The sequence below is a fragment of the Anser cygnoides genome, chromosome 23, assembly GCF_040182565.1.
Source record: "Anser cygnoides isolate HZ-2024a breed goose chromosome 23, Taihu_goose_T2T_genome, whole genome shotgun sequence".
Lineage (NCBI taxonomy): Eukaryota > Metazoa > Chordata > Aves > Anseriformes > Anatidae > Anser > Anser cygnoides.
In genome coordinates, this window is record NC_089895.1 from 4,751,778 (window position 1) to 4,777,242 (window position 25,465).

The window sequence follows — 25,465 nt, forward strand, 5'->3', positions numbered from 1 at the left end:
AAAGCTTGTCTTGTCTCTTTCTTGGCTTTACTTTTCCTTCTGTGAGGTTATTTCATTTTTAATATACAGTACACAGAACACCAACATCATGTCCACCTTTGGAGTGTATTTTGCCTACCCGAGGCTCGTTTATGCTCTAGGGCCATACTGTGCAACTTCAGCATTTTTTTCCCTTAAGTTGAGAAGTCGAACTGAAAAGAATGAATTTGTAAGGATGTTTTGGTTGTCATGACTTCAGGGGGTTTCTGTGTACAATGGTAATGTGTTGTAGCCACTGATCTGTTTGAGCACAAACAAGTAGTTAAAATGAAGTGTGTGGAGAAGGTCTCACTGCATCAACCAGTGAAGAGTAGAAAAGCAGGACAGTTCCCTCAATTCTATTCTATTGAAACAGCGTAGATGCTGTCATTTTCCTTTATTTTTGCTTATGAACCAAAGGTGTTGGAAAAACATACAAGGGAAAATGAGTCTTGATGACTCACGAGGGTTAACCTTCAAATTAAATTAACAATATGCTATAGATGATCCAGTAGCTGAAATTTTTTGTGCCTCTTATTTTCTAAGAGATGTTACTTTGTGCCAGTGAAGTCTTCTTGAATATGACTGATACCGGGCTCGTGAGAGATGCATTCCAAAGTGATGATAATTGTGGAGAGGAGGGTGCACAATAACTCATTGTCTATTCATTGCTTGCTGAAAAGCTAAAATTTGCTTTCAAATTGCATACACTTCTGTGTTTGTGTACATTTGTAATGGCTCCTTGCCCTCTGTCTATCAAGGATTATAATGTGTTTGTATGAGCTAGCTGTTTGGGTGTTCCGTATTTGCAGTTCGTGATAATCGGTGTCTCCAAAGCTTAGGAAAACGTCGTGCTGCTGCAGAGAGAGGTGGTGAGTATCTTTACAGAATAAATGTTTGGTCAAAAGGGAGACAGTAAGGCTGCGTTCTGGATCTGTTCCTCCTTTGTGTTTGATAAATGATTTTTCAGAAATAGTGAGGTGTCCTGACTCCAGTTCAAGCTAATGAGTGTTCTCAGCGTGGTAAGAAAAGAGAGCCCTGTTGTTTGAGCGCGCTTGGAGCAGACGGAGCAGTTGCAGACAAATTGCAAAGGAGTTTGGAGCTGCATATTTCAAGAGTCTGCTCTATTTATACCCTGTGGCATTTTGTAAGGGGAAGGTCAATTCTGTCTACTGGAAATAGCTTCTGAAAGTGCTTTCTCTAAGCCTGGCTTGAACATGTGCCATGGTATTTATTTTGACATATTTTATTTATTTCTTTTTTTAATTTCTTGTACTTAACATAGAACTTGAATGGGCTGAGGCTGCCCTCCCTTGCTATAGGTTGTTGAGTTTCCAGACTTGAAACGTTGAACCCTACAGGGACAAGGCCAAAGAGGATTTTTATTACTGCATAAATTGAATGATATAGTTCCTATTGCAGTGTTGGTCTTGTAATGCCAAGGCATCATTAACACAAGGCTGAAGGCTAGAGAGCCGTCCATCACGTGGCTGTGTTACAGGTACATTACCAGACTTCATTCTAATGGCATGTCAGCTGTAAAAAGTAACATGGGCAGCGAGGTTTCAGGCCTGTCTAGGCCGTGGGTAGCTTTTTATAACATATATTCGTTTAGGTCTGAGGAGAAAAGGTGAAGCCTGGTGTTTTGTTTGGGAATTTGATTGTTCTGTTCTTTGAACATGGGAAAAAAGGTAGCTTGTGTTGCCTGGCGTGAGATTTCTGTTCTTTGTAGGAGTTTCTGTGCATTGGGTTTGGTCCCTGAAGATGTTAATTTGTTTTAGGCAGTAGTAGCAGGAGGCGGAAAGGAGAGCAAGGGGAGGGAAAGCAGAACAGCTCTTTACATGTGTATGCAGTATTAAATATTTGGTTTGCTATAATCACTCTAGTAAACAGCAGCAAAATCTGCACTCTAGGCAAGTGATTAAGTTCTCAGTTTTCCTTTACTTTTGATGATGGCGGAAATGAATGCATTGAATGTTTGAAAAAGTTTGTTTACAGTCATCAAAATGGCTGAGGAAGGCACACTCGCCTGTCCTGTGGCACGTCCTGCCCTCAGTGGTGGAGCAGTGAGCTTATTTGCCTTATTTATTCCTCTCAAAGCCTGAGACTAAGCCTGGTTTATGCTGAAATATTAAACTGAATTTGTTATTCCCAGCCCGGCACCTAGAAGGACTTTTGCCTGGGCCCTAAAGCTCTTTGTGCTTAGAGGTCTGAACTGAGGCGTAGCAAGAAACTGGTCCTAAAGCTCTTTGTGCTTAGGGGTCTGAACTGGGGCACGGCATGGGTGGCATAAAAGTGATATTTTGGGAGCTGTATCTACGCCAGGTGGGACACTTTGGGGCTGGGGAGGGGATTTTTCCTCACAGGGTGATGCCCAGCTCGCAGCTGGGGCCATGCAGGCTGTGAGGACCTGACGAGCCACACCTGGGCCTGGGCCCGGAAGGTTCCAGAAGGAGCTGGGAGCCCTCAGCATGGTGGTGTGCAGGTAGGAGCTGTGCCCCGCTGTGGCAGGGAGAAGGGTGACAGAAAGGTGGTGGAGGGAGCCTCAAGGCCCAGCCTCTTTCCTGAGGGCAGCGCTGGCTGGCTGCCTGTGGAGGGAAGTGAGAGCCTGAGGGAAATGTGTCGCCCTGTGACCCTCCGGGTGGTGCCCCTGTGCCCCCCGGCAGTGTCCCTCAGCCTGGAGCTGGGTCCCCCCCAGGCTCCCCAGGTAGTGTCCCCTTTTTCCCTGAGGCAGCAGCCCCTTGGCTTGTTCTGTGCGCTCAGTCCAGGCCGTGTTGCTGTGACAGGCACCCCTCCAGATGTCCCGGTCACCTCCGTCGCCATCTTGGACGTTTCTCCTGCCTTGCTGCCTTGCTCTCCACGTGTGTGAGGTAAGCTTGAGAAAGTTTTGCTGGTGGTTTTTTTTGTTTGTTTGTTTTGTCTTTTTTTTTTATTTTATTTTATTTTTACAAATGACTGTTCTGTTGTTTCACCCTTCAATGCAAGATAATTATCCATGATTTTTCTTAAGGGTGTTGACTTTGCAAAAATCAAACTGGAGCAACAGGTAAAAACAAACGTAATGCAAACCGTACATCCCAAGTGGACAGCTTGCCTGGGCTATTTTTTGTTCTTTACAAATGCTCATCTCTGTAGAAGTAGTAACTTTCCCCTGCAAAATCAGCTATTTCTGTATATGTAAAAAAATGTCCTTCCTCCCTGCCCTGTTCCTAATCACCATCCTCTTTCCACAAGTTCCCTGCATAAACTCTTAGCATAACTCAGAAGTACAGTTGTAAAAGTGAAAGACCCGGAAAAAGATTTATTTTTGCATCTTATTTCCATTCTTTTACTCTGAATGACTTTGTTGGGTCTTTCCAGCTTCTGAAATCCCATATTGCAGTTTTATCTCATTATTTGCTAGCTCTTTAAATATTTGTCCAGCGTTTTTACCTGTGGCAATGTCACCAGGAGGAGCCAGGCTCTGCGAAGAACTCACTTAGCTTATAAACGCTCTTGTCCCTTGCTATAGCCCCAAGGCTGAGTTCCTGCACCAGGGAACATGTGTACGGGAGAGAAATTACGGAGTAAATTGATGCACTGGCCTTGGAAAATAGCTGTGCATGATGTCAGTGGAGCTGCATTTCACTTTGCCTGGGGACTTGGTTTTCCTGGAACAGGCTATTAATCGGATCTGCTAGATGGATTTTTCTTCTGGTGTTGTAGCTTGTTTGAATGAACCCTAATTACAAAGTCTAGGCAATTACAAGTAAAGGAATCCAGTATTCACGGCCTAGTAACTTGGTTGAATGTACGCCTTCAAAACACACAGCCACAGCTACATAAGGGGTTTTCCTCCCTCCGTGTTGGATTGTTTTATTGTCATTTAACCATCATTGTTTTATCCTTCTTTTGGCTTCTCTCCAGTCTTCTTCACCACTTAATGCTTTTTCTGCAGTAGCAAATAAAATGGGTATTAATAACAATATTTTATGAAACGCAAGAGGATGCTCGGTAGCAAAGGAGTAAAGGAACATGCTACTTGGCTTCTCCCAGAAGCTCCAGTGAGCTTCAGCACTTCGTAATAGTGAGGTTTTTGTTTGTCACTGTGACAATTTATTGCAAGTGGGGGGAGAGGATTAACAAAGGGAATTTAACAGGCAAAGTGTCCATTTTGAAATACGGGAGTTCTCCAGGTGCTCTTATTTTAACCTGTGAAAGGGTCCACTCAGCCTTAAATCTTGTAGTGCGCAAAACGGCACCATGTCCAGTGCGTCTCCAGTGAGGCATTTTCATGTTGCAAATGTTCCTCCAGCCATTCCTTGAGGGAGTGGAAACATAAGGTGAAGTGAGGGTCACCGTTTGGATTTATTGACGCTGCGTAGGTACGTGGCCACCAAAGATGTGTGCTGGGGGACAGGGAAATCTCCCTCCTAGCTGAGGTGTCAGGCAGGGCGATGAGCTTGAGAAGCATGTCAGAAGGAAGGCTGGAGAGTGGCAAGAGTTGTGACAGCCTGCGGAGCTACACCTTGGGTATTTTGAAGGGTTTCTCTGCAGCCCATATGCAGATCCCTGTAACGCACTGTGGTTTGGTGCCAGTACATTTCTCGCTTGGCACATCTTTAGTTCAGCTCCGAGCGCTACCATGTTAGTTCTTGAGAGGAGAAAACGAATATAGTGCTGATCTCGTAGGAGAAGCAGCTGCACGTTTGCGACTGCTGTCACAGTTTGAGGAGCATGCAAGTGCCTTGTGCTACAGAACTGAAAGGGTTTGTAAAATGCTAGGGCTGACACAGGGCCGCTGTGAAGTGTCTCCCCACTTGAAATGAAACAGCGTTTAATTAAAGGTTCCATTACGTGCACGTTTGGTGCTGACGTGCGGGGACCCTCCAGGTGCAGGCACGCCGGCAGGAGAGCAGACAGGTTTGTCTGCAGCTACCTCAGCACATAGGGGAAGCTCTGTCTGCGTTTGTGTAGGCTGAAACTTGTTCTGAGTTGACCTCAGACTTGGAATCTGAGCAGAGGCTTCAGTCCCTAGGATGGCACCGAGCTGCAAGTACTGACTCATGCAGATGACAACACTTAAATAATCCTGACTATATCCAGTCTCAGAATCTGTGGCTTATCTCTTCATCACGTTGAAACTATAGGGTTTATTCAGTTTCTTGCCCCTTCCGATCTACTTTTTTTGGCACGTAGAGGGTTTGTAATCTTTGTCTGTCCTTCATCTGTCAAACTGCTGCATTAAAGCCTGGCCTGTGCTGGGTTTTACTGTAGGTGGTATTGATCAGGGAGGTGAAAATCATTCCTTTTCTTCCTTGGTGTAGTTCTAGCGGTTCAGTTTCCAACTGTGGAAATAGCTGTACTGGAATGAAGCTAGCTGATTGCAAAATATTTATTTCTTTCTGATAGGTAAGACAGTAACGCATAATTTTATTGGTAATACCTGAATCCATTGCTTTTACTCTTTCAACTATTGTGTTACGAGACAAATTTCAATCATAAACAAGCCTCTCAGTGACAGCAGCAAAAAGACGCAGGTTGGTTATTGCGCACTGAGATTTCTCTAGTTGGGGATGCTGAGGGCAGTGAAAATCCTTGTGGGATCTGTGCTCCCCGGGGAAAAAAGCCCCTAAAAACAGGTACCTATGCAAAGCACTCCCTCGCCATCAGTATTGAAGCCACGTACCCTGCATTTCATTTGTCAGGTGTCTTGAAGACTTAGAGTGTAATGAACTGAGGAAGGGCTGGAGGTTAAGCCTACACGGTGTAAATTTGTGGTGGTGCTACGGTGTTTTACAGCAGCATTGAATCTAGTCCACTGCCAGCGGGTAAGGGGACGGTTCTGAGCCTGGTGATAGCAGCCTCGCTAACTGCTCTGTACACCTAATGCAGGGCATTTTAACAGAGTTTGTGCTGGAAAAGTCAGTTTCAAGATGTAAGATCCTTGCTGCTGCTCCCTGAGGTGATGATACCACTGTCCTTTCACCTGTTGCCATTGCTTTGCCACAGACGGTGTGACTACAGACACAGGGTGCATGCAGCGGGGCTGTAGCAATATTTTCTTTCCTTTTCCTTGGGTGTTGTTTAAAGCAGAGCTGCCTGGCTTTACTAATTTCTTGTGGAGACAATACCTGGGGCCAGGAGCTGTTGGGGGAGACACTGTGACAGAAACACCTTCATCTAAATGTAAATGCTGCTTCCCTGCCTCAGGCTGCCTTTAAGAGGCTTTTTCTGGGGGAAGTGGCTACAAGGTAATGGTCCCAATCAATTTATTCATGTCAAGAAATGGTCTTTTATATGCTTATTTGAAATGTATTGTTCTGGGGTGATAGGACCACATTTGTTTTTTAAGCAGGTGACTCAAATGGAATGAGAATCAGGGAGCATAAAGGAAAGGGAAAAGAAATCGTGTAAGGCTCCGTGCAGTTCGGGGAGGGCTCTGCTCGGACTCCTGAGTGCAAATGGTAGGAACTAACAGGACATGGGGCAACGGGTGCTGGGCATAACCAGGACACGACTGCCCCTGTGCTCCTCTGTGGGCACTGGGGCAGGGGCAGTCTCGTCTGCTTTGGGTTTTGGGTTGAGAAAGGGAGTTCAGCAGAGTCCCAGCATGGACGGGAGGATTTCCTGAGCCACTCAGTCTGACCGTGAAGCAGCATCTGCTTGTAGCTGACCGTCTTGGGCAAAGTCAGCTTGAAATTCTCCAGCATACCCACTCTTGTCCTGGCTTAAAGGGAAAGCAGGTAAAGGGGTGCCAGACCAAAGAGGAAAACAAAACTCTTTCTTTATGTATTTCACATTCCACAGCAGAGTGTGAATTCTGTGTGTGTTACCTGCCAGCAGCCATACAAGCGGTGCCTTTTATGCATGGCATTTCATTGTCCTTTGGCTTGGACTTCAGTTCGAGGTAACCTCACCGTGCTGTTCTGACAGCAGGAGGCTCACGGGCACAGGCAGGTGCTGACGGTGAGGCAGCCTGCTCTGCCAGGGGCTCCCAGTCACTCCGGTCCCCTCTGCAACTCCAGGCTGCTATTTCTCAAACTGCATTTTGGCATTCGTGCCAAATTACTTAACAGCCCGTTGAAAGATGCATCTGCTCCGCAGGGCCTGGGTCCGCGGTTTGCCCGGTCTGTCCAGCTTCTGTTTGGCTCTGCCACACATCCCAGCGGTGGCACGCTGTGTCTCGGTGTCCCTCTGATAAAACGGAGAGGGAGATACTGACTTGCTACAAGTCATGTTTTGCTCTTTCAAAAGAGTGGTGAGCAGGTGGATTTCTAATACTCATGCAACATGGATGCAAGTGGACTTAGCTTTGGAGACCCTTGAATCCTAATGGCTGCGGAAGAATTCATGATTGCAGTCAGAAAATATTACCAGATAGGGTTTGAGCATAGGTTGCTGGGGTTGCGTACATCTTCTAATCTGCTAATAAGTGCCTGTACTTACGTGGTGTGGATCTGGCCCCTGAGGCCCTGGAGCCGGCAGTAAAGTAAGGCTTCGGTCTTTGTTGGTCTTCCCTAGTGCTCCTGACGAGTCGTGGTTTGGAGCAGAGGCGGCTTTTTGAAGTGGTGCATCGAGAGCTGGTAGTTACAGCACCACACAGTAAGAGAGATGCTGTTGTTCAGCTAGATTTCCATGGAGTAATTGTGAGCAGGGCTTGCGATATTCTGCCTACGTGTGTAATCCCTGTGGGACAGCTGCTGCTTGCCCAGTCGTGTGCTGCCGTGCCCAGTGGTGTGCTAGCTCTGAACACTGGGACGGGACGCTCCAGAGGATGAGCTTGCCTTGCTTCCCTTGCTGCAGCCTTTGGGAAGCGGAGATTTGGTTGTTCCTTGTGGTGTCGAAGCCATTGCAGTGCATAAGGTCTGCCTCCTAAGCAGATGGCTGGCTCGTCTTGCTGCCCGAGGAGCAGCAACTTCCAGGCCCCTGGCTCTGTCCCCTCGGAGCCTCTCGGTATGTGGCTGCTTCCTTTTTTACCACCAGCCTCGCATGGCGCCGAGCAGCGTTCCTGCCCGCTGCAGGCCCTGTGCATTTCTGCGGGTGCCAGCCTCAGCTCGGAGTCATGCAGCACTCCCGGATGGTGGGGGGCCTTGGCTGTTTCTGCCCGGGCCCCCGGGGGCTCTCGGCTGGCTGATTTTTGTTTACAAGATGGCAAATAAGAAAACACGAGCAGTTGGCCGCCGTCCCTGGCATGCCTCGCTGTGCCCAGCTGGGCGGCGGGGATACGGGTGGCCGCTGGAGCGCTGGCCTGGGGTGGGGAAGCTCCCTGGGAGGGCGGCCTGAAGGACTGGGGGCGATGGATTTGGGGGCAAGTGCCTGCTTCGGGTTCTGGCTGGGCTCCCGTGGCCCTGGCCAGGCTGCAGGTTGCCACCGGGGATGTTTCTCAGCCACGGGTGCCTTTGCAGCGCTTGCCACCGGATGGCAGCAGATGCTCGGGAAAAGGATTTCAGCCCTCGAGTGCTTCCAGGAAAACTTGAGGATCTCACAGCAGCTGCTGGACCAGAGTCCTGGGCAGCAAGCAAGCCCTCCACCAACACTGCGGCGTGCCCGTGAGGCCCAGCACCACCTGTGCCACGCAGCACTGCGTGCCCGTGGCTTTCCTCGGGGTTCGTTGGCTTTGCAAAAACAAGTTTCTGCCACCCGAATTTCCCAGCTGCCGCTTTTACTCCCGTCCTTGTGCAAGCTGCTGTGCGCCTTTTGGCTTTGTCTGTGAAGAGCAGTTCTTTTGCTGTGCTTGTTACCCATCAGAGGCTGGGAGACACAGACCCGTCTTTAAGCGAGTCGCTCTGCGTGTGTACGTATTTACAGCGTGGCAGGGGACTGCCTCGGATTCCTCGTCCGGACTCTCGACCAGCTGTGTGGCCCCACACGCGTCCCACCACCTCCGGGTGCCCTGGTTTCCCTCCTCGCGAGCTGTGCTTTTGATGCCCTTGTAGGGAAACGGGGACGTAAACACGAGGCAGCTGCCCGGAGAGGATTTGTTTCTTTTAGGTGGCCTCTACTCTGGACTCACTCTTGAACTGGAAAAATACACAAGCCATGAAATAATATTTAATGTATCAACCCCAGCTAGCACCAGCCCTCTTCCACACCATGCAGCAGCTGGGAGGTGACACGAGGGGTTTTCTTATAGACTTTCTTTGGCTTCCTTGCTCTGAATGTCACAGCCTCGAGAGCTAGTGTTTGCCCGGAGGGCAGAGCGGCGTGCTGTCAGGTGCTGCCGAAGATAAATGCCAGTGAGGTGTGCTGCGGTGATCAATGGCTCCCGTCAGGCAGTACCGGTCTGGTAAGGACCGGCCTTTATTGTATCGGTAAAGGATGCCCTGCGTGAAATGCTCCTGACCTTATTGATTCCGCACGCGGCGCCTGCCCACCGCGGGGCTTGTCTGGAGCCGTCTCGGGGAGCGGGGCTGGCTGCAGGCGCTGCTCGCAGCGGTCCCGGCGCGGGCGGTGTGTGCGCTCCCTCCCCGGCCGTCTGCAGGGCGAAGAGGCAGTAAAGGAGGTCAGGGCGCCGAGGCTGTTTGATCAGACAGGGCGTTTGTTTGCTGGGCTGGCTGCTCCCGTCAGTGGCTCCGACGTTTTCTGCTGGGGTCGATGTCCACCTCCGCGGAAAGTCTCTGGGTGGCAGATACCGCGGAGTGAAAGCAGAGGCCAGCGGGCTGCAGTGCGACGAGGTTGAAAAGCAGTCAGGCGGGCAGGCAGGAAGAGGACAGCAGATACTTAGTGAAAAATCAATTTTAAAAGACAGAAGATGATAGCAGGGGCCTGCTCGGACAGTTCCTGCCATCTCCCCCATTCCTTCCCTGCCCTCACGACGTTGCAGAGCTCCCCAAAAGCTGGCCGTCCCTCAAGGCTGGAAGCCGGGACACGGTCCTCTACCAGGATCAAGTGTTTCAGTTCGGGGTGTGGGCACCTGCTCTAACGTGAGCCGTGCTGCTCCTCATCCACAGTGGAGAATATCTGAGGGCACGACGTGGTCGCAGAAGCCACGGAGCTCTCCTGGGGCATTTTGTTGCAAATCGCAGCCCGAGGTCTTTGCTGCCTCCGCTCCGTGCGTGGTGCTGGGGTCGGGCCGTGGCGTCAGCTCGGCCTGCGCTGGTAACCGAATTTCCTGGCCGCAGACGATGCCTGTGTGCCTGCACGCGAAATGGGCAGCGGTACCTCGTGTGGCTCTCCTTTGTGTACAGATTGCGAAGAGATTGCGGCGAGCTGACGATACCTAAGAATTATTTAAAGTAAATTAATTAAGGCGGTAATTAGCAATGTTAGGCAATAGCTCTAATTACTGGTGGCGAGCTCTTTGGGGGTAGGAGCGGTGTCTTGCCCGTGCTGAGAGCACCAGCAGCACTTCGTCAGTGTTCAGAAAACAGTCGGGGATTGAGCAGGGCCTCGGAGCACCCAAGTGTTGCTGGAGGTCCCCGGGCGAGGCGTGGGGAGCTGACAGCAGGCGCCCAGCTCCTGCCTCCCTCAGTGGCCTGTGTTTCTGTATCAATGTGGGGAGCGTGTGTGTATTTATCTGTGTGCTGAATTTGTGTGTGTGTGTTTGTGTGCCACGCTGCTTGGGCACGCAAACCTGCCAGCAAAACGTGCATGGGATCTGCTCTGGGTGGTGGTTCCAAGCATGGAAATGCCTTTTCTTTTTGCCCCTTTTTATTGTCCTACCTCTCAGCTTATTCAGACAGAGGGCTGTGCTGCTTTCGCCAGCCCCTGATGCTGGGTTTCCAAGGCGGGCAGGATCTGTCCCCCCGGGTGGGGGAGTGCTGTTGCAACCTGCTTGGCACCTTTCCCGGGGACCTGGGCGCTGACCCTCTGCAAGCAGTGTCGCAATTCTTTGAGGCTGATGGCTTTTTAATTTCTTCCAACTCGTCTGTGTAGATGTCGTTCGCTGCGGTGTCTCCAGGCCTGGCTCTTCATATGGAAGTGTTTCGTGACGGTTCCCCGTGCACTTATTTCTGGGGGGTTTCTCCAGGATCTTCTGCAGCGCGCTCTCCCAAGTGCTGTTTAATACTGACGGGCCTCATGAAGGCCAAGGCAAGCTCCAGGTGGTTTTTGTTTCAGCCACTGCTGGAGCTGTTGCTGGGGCTCCTGTGAGATGAAGGGCGCGAGGAAATCACATCCCAAACCTCCCTTCCAAGGGGAGAAAGGCAGCCTGTGCTGCCTCAGTGAAATACCCGTCAGCACCCCCTGAAGGGAGGGAGAAAAATGTTCCAAGCCTAAAGGCAAGGTGAAATGTTCTGCGGCTGAGCTGCACTCAAAGAAGCTGAGCCCAGTGAGCCTCTAACCTCGGCTGAAGTGCTCGGTGTCTGCTTTTGTAGCTGCTAAGGCCAGCTTTACAGCCAGTCTGGTCGTGCTCATACCTTGCATAGTGTAAGAGTGTAGAAGCATTTGGGTGTCTTAGGTGCTTAGAGATGCGAAATAACCCAGCTATCGAGTGCCAGAAGTGTCTCTTAGGTCTTAGAGCAACTTGCTGTGAGGTTTAGGGCTCCGCAGCAGGATCCGGAATTGGTCACCAGCTCTGGCTGCTTCTAGCCTGCTGTGGCTCAAAATCAAGGAGGCAGCCTCTGCCCCATTTCAAAGTACATTCCTGCTAAAAACAGCCCCTCTGGAGCAGTGGTCGGGGTGTTTTGCAGCAGTTTGGGAGGGGTGGACATCTACACCTCCTCCGCTTGAACCTGTATGTGGTTTGTGGCCAGCGGGCACTGACAGCCCTGGAGGTAGCTCTGGCGATGCTCATCAGCGTGGCGGAAGGAGAGGAAGGCGCAGACGGATGTGGAGAGGCCGAGACCATGTCACTCGCCCCTTGTTTCTGTCGCTGCCTGGCCCAGACAGTCCCTGGCATGCACGTGATTTGCACCTGCTTGGCTTCTGGAATGCTCAAACCCGTGACTTATTCCAGCTGAATCGCGTGAGCACGGAATACCAGAACTTCAGCAGAAGGCATAAAAACGTATGTGCTGGGATGTGGGAAGAGATCTCGTGGACCTGCTTTGCAGTTGCAGAACCATCTGTGTGCAGGGTCCTTCTGCAAAGGTGTCCTCAGGCCTGGGGCAAGGAGTGGGAAGGCCGCAGGGCCGCTGTGTGCGTTGGCGTGGCCTGTCTGACTGCCTGAGTCCCAGCCAGGTGTGAGCAGTGAAAAGTGGCCAAAAGTAAGCCACCTGATGGCCCCAGGGGCGAGCTTGGAATGGACCAGCGTGTTGCTGAGAGAGCCTTCTTTGGCTCGCTTGTCCTCCTCGCAGCCAGGTGTAAACCCTCTGCCCGTCAGCCCTGCCAAGTACGCGGGGCAGTTTAAGCCGTGCCCTTTGATATTTAGCATCTCCTGTGCCTGGGATCTATATTTGTCAAGTGAGAAAGAGCGAGGCCCTTGGCCTGCTGCCCAGCATGTGCCTGGCATCCAGCTGGTGACTTTTCAGCTTTTATTTTTAATACGATATTTGGTGAGGAGGGAAGTGACAGCACCCCATTCCGCCATGCACACAGGAGCACGTTTCCCTCTGTTTCTTCCCTTAACTAGCCGTGGTTTTTTTGGTGGCAGAAGCAGATTTGACCGGAAGCAGACCCCCAGATGACTCACTTGTTGTTTCCAGCGAAGAACCGCTCTGTGGGGTCTGCTCAGGAGTCCCTCCCGCATCCCACCTGCCCAGCTCCTCGTCTTTTGCAGCATTGCTGGTGGGGAACAGCTCTTTCGTGTCACTCTGAATGCCTCTGGAGGAACGGCAAGATTAATGACCACCTCCCCTGCTCCCCATCCACCTCTACCGTTTTCCTTCCCCCCTCCGCCTTCCCGGAGCTGCTAGGTCAGAAGTTTAAATCCTGCTTTGAGCAACTCCTGACTTGCTACCGGCTCCTACACAGAACTTGTAGTGGTTGGATTTTAATAATTCCCCTGGAAACGGGCCTGCTTAACATCGCATTACTTTCTGGTGTATCCGTATATAAAAAAAAACATGCTTAGAAGGGCCTCCTTTGAGTTGCTCTTTCTGTGTTGATCCATGGAGTTGTCCAAAGTATTCTTGCCTTCTGCTGCAATGGATGAGAAATGGCTGCTGTTAATTCTGGGTAGTGACTGATTTCACTAGATTAAATATATAGCTCTTTATTAACTTTATTTTTCACTTGTCTAAGATCTGCTGTATCGTAAATACCTTTTTCAGTGTGAAAGTCCCTTCTGCTACCTCTGATGTCCCTGGTCCAATACTAATAGTGATTTCATATGTACAGGGAACAGGATTTGCAGTTTATTTTCTGGAGAAAACTCCTTGGACTGCAGTTCCATCTTTCTACCTTCCAGAAATGCTCTTTCATTTCGCTTTTGCTGCCAAGCCCCCAGCCACTATCTAACTCCTTGTAAGTCCCCCCGAGTCCACATTCACAGCTTTATCTCATCTTCTCTTTTGTCTTGAAGACGCAAAAGGAGAGTGCCAACCATGGATTCGCTCTGAAAATGAAATTCCAAGTCTGCCTTTTTGGGTGGGAGGGCTTCTTGACTGCATCTAAGGCAGAGGTGAGACCTTGAGATCAACAGGGTTCATCCCAGAGCCTGTGACCAGCTTTCTGGAACAGGCCAGAGCCGGGGGAAGAGAAGTAGCTACCTTTAGAAGGTCTCTCACTGGAGCTGCTTTTGCCTCATCAGTACCCAGGGCTCGCCAATCTTTTGTTACCCTCCCCTGATTTCAGTGAAATGCAATATTAGTTTTGCTTGCAGATGCCTGGACGTGCGGGGTGAAATATATCCAAGTGTTACAGTCCTTGGTCAATCTGTATGGCTGCTGAATGCTTCCTATGAATTGCAAAGCACATCTGTGTTCTGTCCGCATCCACGTGCACACCATCTCTGGAGAGCCACCCAATCTAATTAGTAGCCATTGGGGAAGAAGCTCACTTGTTAGGACCGAGATACAATAAATAAAATATTAGCTAGAGGAGGTGGTGAGCCAGGAGATACAAACAGGGCTGTGCAAAAGCTTTTTTTTTTTTTTTAAAAAAAAGAAACACTGTGGGGAGCCCACAGTGAAAGGCGAGACTGTCAGAAATGCGCACGGTACGATGCTCGCTGCCTGCCCCTGCGGAATGCCTGGAAATATGCAGACACGGGCTTCTGGGAAATCAATCCCATGCACATGACTGTGCTGCTCTTTTCCCAATAGCAAAGAAGGATTTCAGCACATGCTAGGGAAAAGACAGGAGAATCCTTTCTCTGTGGCTTGTGTTTCGGCATTGGTGCCATTCATTAAGTTAGCCCTGTAAGGATACCTGTACGGGGTGTTAATGGTTCAATGAACAGTGCGCTTCTTCTGAGAAGGCTTTCCTACCATTGCCTGCTCAGTCTTTTTCAGTGTTTCACCTTCCTATTCTGTAGACTCGTGAATAGTATGAAGCTTGAATTGCTGCTTGTTAAATGCGCTGAGATACGGAGCAAAAATCTGCTGGCGGGGCTCGACATGACGTTGGGAAGCCACGGCGAGAACAGCCTGTCCGTCTGTCCTAAGTGAAAGATGTGCTGGATTTTGCTTTGCTTTCTAGCAGCTTGGGCAAGAGTAAATAAATGTTGAGGAGGCTCGGCCTAAAGAAAAGCTCATTAGTTAAAATGGGTCCTTGGAACCCACTCTCTCCACGTGTAAAACCTCAGTGGTTGGTTTTGCCTCCGAGTGGTGTGTGCTGGCAGCAGCACTACCGCTGGTGCGGCAGGTACCCCTCGTGCCTGTCGTGCTGAAAGCCGCCGCTGTGCTAGCGGGTTTGTTGTGGGCAGGCTGGCCACTGATGCAGGACCGTCAGAAAAAGCCCCGGTAAGGAATTCGTAGTAGAGGGTGAGAAGGGGGAAAGCTTTGTCTTGATTTTCAATTTGTAGGTTAAAAACACGCGGTTCAGGGGAAGGAAAAACTCTCCGTGGGAAGTGGAGACGTTGAGGTGGGACGGTGTCGTAGCGCGCGGCCGTTTGGAGGTGTGGGGTCTCTTGTGCAGGCTGGTTGCGTGGAGCTCCTAGGAGGAGAACCGCTAGGTGGGGCAAAGCAAGGTCAAACGAGTCCTTCTAGGGCAAAAGAGCAGTTAAAAAATCATTTTGGTTCTTAACAGGAAGGCAGCGAAGCGACTAAAAAGTGGGTGTGATATGTTGAGATAATCTAATATACGAAAGTACCCTGGAGGCAGAAGAAGCCATGTTTAAAACCATCAGCAGCCACTGGAAAGCCTTATCAAGAACAGCAGGAAGATGGAATAATCAATCCTAGAAGGAACGCAGCTCATTGCTGCAGCAGGTAGTGCTATAAAATATTTCACAGCTTAGCAATGTGACTTGGATCGGCCAAAACCCAGCAGCTGGGTAAGGCGTGAAAAGGGAAATTTTGGCTTTCTGCTGTCAGGAAGGGTCGCGTGACACTTTTTGCAGGAGACCTCTGGTTCCAAGTGCTGGGAGGTGAAGACGCGTTCCTCTGCCAGGCAGGGAGCTTTGCAATTTAACTGGGTAGCGCGTCTTCCATGCATCGTGTTAAACTGGCACAAAATGCCGAGCTTCTCTGTTAAAAACTGTCATAGCTACTGCTGTAGCTGTGCAGTGGTCTTTTTCCTGTAGATTGCTTTGAGATGTATGAGGGTGGGCTCTTGTTAATTGGTTTGTTCAGACCCGAGACTGACAACTTCATGACGATTTCCCAGCTCCCTAGTGAAGTCTAGCCGGTGGCCGTTGAAGTCACAGAGGAACTTAATTTTCTGCTTCTGCCCTTACTGTTAATTTCAAGGATTAAAATGATTGAAAATAGCCATGGTATTTCTGGGGCAAAATCCAGCAGCTGGGGACTCCCTGACTTGGAATCTGAAGCAGAGCAAGTCAGAACAGGCCTGTGTCATTGCAGCTTGGACTTCCTGGGGCTCCTGAGGGTTTGTGCCTTAATCTGAATCTTTTTTTGTTCTAAGCTGACCTTCCTTCGAATGCTGTGTAGTCTTTGGGGAGAGGATTCCTCTCTTGGTACTAAGAGCACCTGGCTTAGGCCTCTCGATACCTACTGAAGTGAGGGGTGTTGGTGCTCTGCGTTGCTCTGGAGCACTTTTATCTGGTTGTGTTCCTTGGCACGTAAGCACTGCCCTTGTTCGTTTTCACAAGCCTCAGCCCTGTATGCATGTTTATATACATAGGTCCGTACATAAATACGGATACTTTATGTTGGTACCTATCTATCCTCACAACAAAAACACACAGAAGAGAGAGCTGCTCTCTCACTCAGCAGGTTTTTGAAGTCAGCCAAGGCAGGGAGGATCTGGCTGTGCAGCGCAGAGGCGAAAGGAGCCTTTCCAGGCATGCTAGAGGAAGCAGATAAGACAAACCACCAACTTTGGAGCCCGAAAAGGCAGCGAGCGCTGGCACATCTGAGCTTCCAGCCAGTGCTCTGATCGTGGCATGACGGAAATGGGACAGAAGTTCAGTATTACCACTGGCTGAGCACAGGATAATGAGGGCACAGACAACCATGGCTGGGCTCATTAGCCATTCTGCTGCCCAATTAGGCTAGGAGCTAATTGCTCATTAACGAGCCCGTACCTGCTGAGGCAGCTGGGCTTCCCTAGAATTCGCGGCTGGAGCCACAGCAGAGACCGGGGAGAACAGAGGCACGATTTGAAACCAAGGAAATGGAAAAACTCGGCTGCCACCGAGGAAGGGTTTTGCTGCCTCTGCCGCCGCTCCCCGGGGACGGCGGTTCGATTCCTGGCACCGCTGCTGCCTGAAAGGCATGTCAATTAGCCCCTGGCTCCCTCTGAAGCCTTCCTCTGCTCCTGGCATCCTACAGCCCCGCGGCTAACGACGTGGAAAAGGACCGGCGGAGGAGAAGATGCTGGGGAGCTTAAGGTGGAGGGTTGTTCTGACCTGTATGTCTCTCCTGAGCGTCCTCTGGAAAGAAGCCAAGGTCCTGACGGGGAGGAGGAGGGCGCGTGGTGGTTTGAAACACAACAATCGCAGACAAGGGGGTGGCAACAGGATCCTGGAGAAACCAAAGCGCAGCGCTCCTGCAGGGTATGGGCTGTGGCAGCCCCAGCTCCTGGAAAAGGGGAGGTGGAAGCACCCATGTGCTTCACAGCACACGCCTCAGCTGTCCTGGGACACAGACTTGTTCTATTTAGCAGTGAAAGCACAGAGACCGTGTCGAGAATGAACTCCTGTGTGCGTCCCGAGGTTATCTACAGCACAGATAAGCGTGACAGTCTGTTGCCCACACCCTGCTTGACATGTGGGGTGAGGAGTTCCTGCCTAAGACTGGAGAAAAAGCTTGTATTGACACTGAGGAGTGTTCTGCACGTGCCCCGATGTCCCGTGTGGAGCTGTGGGTTGGGTTTAGTTACCAGTTTGCTGCTTTCCCTTTATTCCATTTCCCACTGTTCTGTATGGCTGCTTTGATAACTTAGGCTTTTTTTCTTGGCTTTTTTCCCCACACTAAAACAAAATACGGGAGAATGGTTTGGTGTGGTTCCAGCTGTAGGTGATGGTGGAACCAACGCGAATTTCATTTTTACCTGGCCGTGACTGGCATGTAAATACTGAACAAGGACCTGTATTGCCTGCGTTAGCAGGCCTCTTCTGCGCTCTTCTCTAGTCTGGATCTTACTGGAAAGAGTGCGCTGGGCTCTGGTAGAATACTGGGCTAAGACTCTGCATTAGTTTCAGTGTATATGGGTCAAATCCGAAAGCAAACGCAGGTGGGTTTGTGCTGTGAATGTGTGCGGGACGCTAGCTGGCCAGAGAGCAGAAGGTAAAATTCCCCAGGTGCAGGCGTATCAGGGCGGAGGCGTTCAGCAGTTCCCAAGCTTGGTGATTCCATTTTAAATCTCCAAGAACGATTCTCTTACTGCTCTTTTTACTAAGACAGAAAGTATTGCTGTCCCCTATCAGTAAATAGCTGAGGAGCTTGAGGCGTGGAGTCAGGAAAGCATCCCGTGCAGCGCTCGACGCAGCTCGGAGACCCAGGTGTCACAAAGACCCATCATATTGTAAAGACCCAGGCCTGCACTGTAAGCCGTAACTGAATAGCTTCCTTTTCTCCGTGGCTGGATTAAAACCAGACGGTTTTATTTAATCAAAATGAGCTGAATAGTGTCTGAGGCTTTTTTTTTATTTACAGAGTATCTCTCCAAAAACCTCCATGCAGAGCCATCCACCGGGCAGCTCCATAGTGACACTGGCAAGGGACGGATGCTCTCGAGAGGCACGAGGAGGGAATGGTGTAAGAGCAAATTTGGGAAGGTGTTTTGGAGCTGCAGGGGAGAGTGCTTGTTTATTTATGGTAGTACGGTGTGCGGCTCTGAAGGTGGATGAATGAGCAGAGGTGAGACAGGGAGTGATTTTTTTCAGGTGGCTAAATTCCACTTTTGGAAGATTTTGCTTAAAAATCATCAGAAGTCAGTGCTGTTCAGTCCCTCAAGTGCCATGTTTCTTTGAGAAATGGGATTTCAGCCTCACAAACACTTCGCTGCCGTTGAATTATTACTTCAGGTCTATTAGGTCAGTGTACTGGAAGCCCGTGGAGTGGTTTTGAGAGCCAGGAGAGCAGTAATTGGGCTGGCTCCTGCAATAGCTGAGGAGCCAACGGCGCTGCTCAGGCGTCGGAAGGGGATGGGTGCCCAGCCCCTCCGTGCAGCTGTACGGCCCTTTGTCCATTCAGCACAATTTGGTATTTTCCATTCACCCCGAGCTGTGCCTGGTGGGGGCTGGAGGCCATCCGAGAGCAGCAGCGGGATTACTGCACAAACATCTTATTTTAGTTCGCAGACTCCATGTCTCGCAGGGAAGCAGAGGAGCCCTGGATTAGGCTTCACACTCCCGCGTCTTTTGGAGCTGGCCCCATACGCCTTTTCTGTGACGAGGTGGCTGCAGGAGAGGGACCGGGGAGGGAAGGAATGCATTTCTCATTATGAGCTGCAGCCTCTCTGCTCTGGCAGCCTGGGAAGAGAAATTTTACCTCCCTCCCCAGGCCCTCTGCCCCCTGCAGCTCGCTGATTATTTTTGGCTGAGGTGGAAAGCACAGCCCTAGCATTTTTCCCATAGGGGAGTGACCCGGGCGGGAGGGGAGCGAAGCCTGAGCCGTTCTCTTTGTGCTCTTTCAATTAAAAGCCACGCTTTGCATGTCTATAGCCCCTTTCCTCCCAGCACACCAAGGGGCTTGGAGAGCCTACAGGCTCTGCCAGCCCCCTGCCTTCCCCTCACCCCTGCTGGGCGGAAGGGGGGGAAACTGAGGCACGGAGGAGGTCACGCAGGGAGGCTGCGACCTGCCTGCCGCTTGGCCTGGGCTTTTTTCCTGTGGCTCTTTGCTGCCGAAGGCCCTTACACCCCGCTCTGCCCTGCCCCGAGCTTCCCCCGGCTGTTGGAGCCGCAGCTCCTGGCTGGGTTGGCGTCTCTGGGTCGCGCTCTCTCAAAATCCTTCTTGGAAAGCCGGCACTGCCAGGCGGAGGGCTGGAGCTTTTGAGGAACGTGGGAGCCGGGCAGGCTGCGGGACATCCTCCGAAGGCGCGTTTGGGACGCCGAGTGGAGGGACAGGCTGTGGGGCCGAGGGCCCTGTGCCTGGTGGCTGCTCCCGCTCGGGGAAAGCGGCGCCTGGTGCGTGGGGTTAACGCGCCGCCGGGTTTCCCAGGTTCCCCCCCCTCCCCTTGCACTCCCCCACGCTCGGCAGCAGCCCGGCTTGTTTTCTCAGCTAATAGAAAGCACATGAGCAGCGCAGCCAGGCACGGCGACAGCTGTTGGGAATGATTCGCTTGGGATGCAAACAGGAACCGAACGCTGGCTGATCCCTCGGCACAGCCCGGCCGCTGCTCCGGGCCTTTCCAGGGGGGCTGCGAACCCCCCCCCAGCCCCGGCCGTGACTCACTTCCTCCGGCCTTGGCGGCAGCGCTGCGCAGGGAGGGCTGGCGGAGATGCTTTGGGGCATGAAACCTCCTCCCGGGCCTCTTCTTCCCTCTCCCCTGCCCCTTGTGAACCTGGCTCGCTCTGCTCCGAGGGCATCGCTGAGCTCAGCGCCGTGTGTCGTGGGGAGATGGCTGCTGATCGTGCACCCTGCTTTAGGGGGGTGATTTACTGTTTGCTCATGTCCCTTGTTGTCCCCTGTTAATTTTCTGCTGCCACCCAGGGCTGATACCTAGCCGATGAGGGCTGTCTGCGGGATGGCTTGCGTTGGGCTTTACTTTTCCTTATGGTTTGTCTAACAGATTTAGAGCTTGTTTTGAGGTCTGGTGTGCTGTGATGGAGCAAAGTCGAGAAGGGCAAGGCTGGAGCGTCTCAGGGCATCGGGAGTCCTGGCTTTCCGTGGAAGGCAAACTGCCCTTCCCAGCTGGATCCAGAGGTCCCGGGGCGTGGTTTGTGCGTGGCACAAGCTGTCTGCACCCTGCGCACGCAGAGCTGCTGGGTCTGACCCGGCCAGCCCTCTGCTGCTCCAGCCCTTGCTGCTCCCGGCGTGCGGGCAGGCGTGGGAATTACTGGAGCAGAAGAGACAGGCGGAGGTGCCACGGCTCTGGCAGCAGCAGACAGAGCGAGCGAGAAAGGAGATGAGGAGAGAGAGAGCCTGATCCTCTCAGCCTCTCCGAAGGCTTGGCAGTAAAGCAGACGGTTGGAAGGGCCCCTGGCTCCAGGCGCCGTGGCTTTTTCAAGCAGGAGGGCCCCGTTTTAGGACTACGGGCTGTGATTGCAGCAAACCCGGGGAGCTTGGGGGGAGCGCGGCGACACCTGCTCCGCTCTCGGGCCGCCCCAGCCGCCGTGGCTGCGCTCCAGAGCCGGGTGTCACCCATGGGAATTTGGGCCGCGGGACGCCAAGCCTGGATGGCGCCGCCGCGGCCCCGGCCTGGGGACAAGCTCTGAAATCGGACCCGGCTCCCCCCGTGCTCCAGCAGGGCGTCCTGGCTGCGCCGCTGGGCCTCCACGTCTCTTCCCCTGCTCTCTGTACCCCCTCCCGCCGTCCTCCCCCTGCTCCTTCCCCCGTCCTTGCCCTTTTGCACCGACGCTGCCCTTGGAAGCGGGCCTGGCAGGTGGGATGTTGTCACCGGGGCTGGCGCAATATGGCACGGTTGAAAAGCACTCGGCATCTTCCCTCCTTCCCTAAACCCCCCGCATTCCTCCCGCGGCCTCCGGGCTGCCTGGATACCACCCTCAGCTGTCACGGGATAATAGCCGCCGAGTCCTAATTACAAATCTCCCCGGCTCGATCAGAGGGCGGCTGGGCGGCTCCATCTGGATAGTCTCTCTGGGACTGCACCCGGGGGCGGGGGGGGACCAAAAGGGGAGGGAGCGTCGGGGAAATGCTGCACAAATGTCGTGGTGCTCAGAAGCCTCCAGGCCTCCGGCCCCAGCCAAAAATAATCAGCCAGCTCCGGGGGGGCACGGGGCTGCGGGGAGGGCGGCTGGAGCAGAGGCTGTGCAGCAGAGCACAATGAGACGTGTGCGCGCCTCGCCCAGCCCAGCACGCTCCGCACGGGAGAGGGCAGATGGACCTGACCCCAAAGCATCTCCCGGGGTCCATCCATCAATCCCTCTCGTGCCCCCCCCCCCCCCCATCTTGGGCTGCCTGCGGTGAGGGGGAGAAGCTGAAGAGGTTTCATCAGCTGCAGCATTTCCAGCGGAGACGTTGGAGACCTGCAGAATTTCCATGACAAAGCACAGTCGTGCACAAAGGCACCTGCAGCCTCCCCGCTGCCTCCCCGCAGCCAGCTGACTCCTGAGGCCGCCAGGCTGTGCGCTGCCCGCCCTCCCCGCTGGCTGGGCTATGGCACACTGCTCAGGAAAGCCCCTGGAGGAAGGTGCCTCCCAAGTGCAGCATCCTGAAGTGCTGAGTCTGGTTTAGACTTCCCCGTCCCCAAGAGGAAGGAGCTCTCCTCTTAGAGGATGTGGAAGCACCGCAGGATCAGGCCTCCTGGTGTTTCTGCCGGATATCAGGAGATAACCGTGGGTGGGGAAGGAGGTAATAGAGCACGGATGGAAACAGGGACTGAGAATACAGCAGGGACAGGTACCCTGAGGGCTGAGCCTGGCCGCAGGGCACGCTGGAAAAGGGTGGAGGCGCAGCTTTGTGCGCCAGGGGCGAGGTGGACCCTTACTGCCAAAAGCTCGTGTTTAAGGAGCAGGGCCAGCACTGGGAGGAGTGCTCCAGCGCTACCCCACGAGATGCCATTTTCTCGCTGCTCAGACTCCCCTTTCAAACCCAGGCAAGAACATTACGTGCTGCTCCCAGGAGGCATCGGAGCGTCTGGAGCTAAAACCCGCCGGCGCTGGCAGGGAGCGCTCCGTCCCCCGGCAGTCCCCCCGCGGGGCAGCAGCCCCCCGCTCGCCTTCCCGCTCTGCGCCGCCTCTTCCCCGACTCCCTGCAGGGGCTCCTCTTCCCGGGAGTTATCTGAGGCCAGCAACGTGCCAGCCGCCGCCGCTCCTGCTCCTCTTCCGCCGGGTTTAACCCAAGGTCAGGCAGCATCGTGGCATTCGCAGCCCCGGGAGCTCTTGAGAGATTTAATTTTCAAAGCGCTCCCGACGTCCCCCGGGACGGACCTTGGCGGAGGTCCAAGGCCCGTGACCGCCAAAAAGCACCGCGCTCGGCCAGACCGGCAGTAACAGCTCGCCCGCTCTGTTCCAGCAAAGGAAAGCAGCAGCGTGGTGGGAAAGGGGAGGTGGGGGGGACGGACCCGAGGCCCTTTTGGCCTTCAGCAGGCTCAGCGGTGCCTGCAGCAGCGCGTAACCTCCAGTTGACACGCCGATAAAGCACACGAGGCGGAGCTGCGTGTGTGCAGGGGCTTGTCCCCTGAAGGCAGCTGCTGGAAAGCTGCTGCCCGCCGCAGACAGAGGGGTCTGTGTGTGCCTCTGCAGGAGGAGAGGGTTTCCAGGGATCTTTTTTTTTTTTTCTCCTGGAAAACAGGGCAGGGGCTGCCTGGTGCCGAGGGAAGCGGGGGGCTCAGCAGCGTGGCTCTGGCCGCGGAGCTCGTAGAGGAGCACTGGAGACACTTTTATCCCCAGTCAGCCCGCGGGCTTTGCCAGCAACCTCAGTCCTGACCGTAACGGCGGCTGCTGTTCCAGCCGCCAGCTCCACCAAACACAAACCTTTTGAAATGCTTCCAACCTGGTCTGCTCCCCCGGCTCCTCCAGGCCGACGAGACGGCTCGGCCCCGATGCGCGCTTCCTGCTGCTCCCACCCTGGCTTCCCCCCCCCTCTCCTGACGGACCCCCTGGGTTTCTTGCAGGGAATCCGCTTCGGTTTCTGGGTGTCTGTAACCTTCCCTCACTCATTCCTGGGTTCTCGCAGCCCTTCCTCGCTGCTGCTTCTTGGTCCAGGGCAGCATCAGCAGTGCAAAGGCGGCCAAGGGGGGTCAGCCCTACAGGTGTGCCTTTCTGGGGGGGACTGTAGGCTTAGTAAGGACATATGAAGAAAGTGAGGGATGTTCTAGGGTTTAGGATTACCTTTGTAGATCATCATGACTTTTGTAGAACCAAACCCTGTTGTGAATTCACTCTGGCCTGTCTGGGATGAGCTGGGCAGAGCCGTGTTTGCCTTTCTCATCACCGTCCTGGGCTGGACCGTGCTAGGCCAGCAGGGGACTGAGAACGGCCTTGGTCTACCCGCTTTTATTTTCATTCTCTTAGCAGTTGTAGAGGCAAGACAGAAATCAGGGGAGGAGGAGAGGGTTATTTTAACACTGCCAGTCACAAGCCAGCGAGCTGGGAAGGCAGGGGATGTGGGGTGTGTGCAGGGGGAAGCAGGGGGGTTGCGAAGTCTGAAATCCTCTCGTGTTTCTGTAGGCAGGAATGCAAAACCCAAACCAGAGGTGGTTTTGGTTTTGACCTTGTAAAACGAAAACATGACGGCTGAGCTGGTGCCAAACCCCATCGCCAGCAGATGCACTCTGGTCCTTCGCCCTGCTGCCCATACAGGGAGCAGGAGCCCTGCTCCTTCCTGGGTGGCTCCGACCATCGGGGGGCTCCGACATGCCAGAACCATCAATAAATCGCCGTGGATCGATAAATAGCACGGGCGTACAGCCTAATTGCTAGGTGAACTGAATAGCCAGTTCCCGGCCATGTAAGTAGAACGGAGAGGTGTCTGAAAGTCAGCGTGTGTGTCTGCAGGAGGCAGGGTGCTGTAGGGCAGGGCCAGGTAAGTGTCCTGTCCTTTCCCGGGTCCCCGCTGGGCAGCGGGGCAAGGTTTCCGGCCGCGGGGCTGGGGCCGTGCCCGTGGTGCGGGAGGTCAGGGCCCATCTTGCCCAGCTCTGCCCTCAGCCCTCGGGGTTTGCCTTTCACGGGGATGGAATTTCCCGCTGAACGCGTTAACGGCACGCTTGGGCAAGGCGACCGCTGGGTGTGACGCTAGAAACGCGTCTGTTCGGGATTTTTGGTGTCCGCACATAATGCCCCTTTTGCAGGCACGGGGAGGCCTGGGCTCTGCGCAGGGCTAAGAGCAGCCGTGAATAACTTGGTGGCGCAGCTACCGTGTGCAGCCAGAGCGGCTGCTGGGTTTCCTGAGGGCTGCGGCAAGTGGTAGTTTAAAAAAAAAAAATCAGGGGAAGGGGGAATAGTCTTCCAAAATATGGAACACCTCATAAAGCTGGGGAGGTAGGAAGCAAGTCAGGCAGTCCCAGCCGTGGTTTAAGCTCACAGGAGGCATACTGTACAGTACATAAAGCCCAGGGAATCAGCTCAGGATGCCGACTAATGAGCTTTTTAATTAGCTGCAATTGCAGGCAAGGTTTAAAACCCAAATAAATAAGTAAATTAAAGATTTAAAAGGCTGAACGCAATCAATGAGGGGTCAGCGCTTAAAATATTAAAATGCTAAGGCAGTTAACTTTGCAGTAAGTTTGCAGCGCTGAAGCCGAGCTGCCCCTTTAAGGAAGCAGGAGGCGCTCATTTTTCTGGTCTGAAGCCCTCTGGCTGGAACATGCCATCTGCAAGGAGCCATAAATCATCCTGCGCTCGGCAGTCTGGAGTCCAGCAGGGTCTCCGTGTGTCCCGGCCCTCGCTTGGAACCTGCAGGGCGTTCGCTGCGAGCCCGGGGTCCTGGCCAGGCGCTGCTTTTGGCTGCCACCCAGGTGTGTTTCTCCCTGGCCGCGTCCCGCGATGGACGGGGAGCCACGGCCAGGAAACTTGCAGTCAGCTTGGAGGCCTTCGCCCCGCTGCTCTGCCGCCGCAAAGGGTCTGGGTGCAGCGGGACTCCCCGGCTGTGAGCGCTCAAGAGATCCCAACTGCGTTGTGGTGGGGCGGGCGGGTTGTCGCCCCCCTCCCCAGCTGCCTTCCCTCTTCCATCGGGGCGCAGGACTCCTTCCGAGCTTGTCTTTCTGTTTCACTGCCACCGTTCTGCCGTGGCAGCCCCTTGCCCCCAGCCTTTATCCTCGTGCAGTGCCCAGGTTCCTCCCGCTGTAGGTCTCAGCTGCAGTTCGACTGCTGGCACCTCCCCGGCCTTCCCCTGCTGGCAGCCAGACCTTCCTCGCTCCCAGCACCGGCAGCGAACTGCGAGGGCAGTGATCTGCA

At 53.3% G+C, this 25,465-nt stretch overlaps 1 protein-coding gene across 3 annotated transcripts in view; it reads left to right on the top strand.

Moving 5' to 3' along the window:
- The first annotated feature begins 223 nt into the window (after positions 1-223).
- SAMD11 (sterile alpha motif domain containing 11) overlaps positions 224-25,465 on the top strand; it is a 221,908-nt gene continuing 196,666 nt past the window's right edge. For 2 of the 3 annotated variants that reach the window (XM_066982194.1, XM_066982195.1), the window contains exon 1: positions 224-2,888. The gene's annotated coding sequence lies outside the window, so the exon portion shown is untranslated. The remainder of the gene's footprint in view (positions 2,889-25,465) is intronic. The other variant, XM_066982196.1, reaches the window with a different exon arrangement.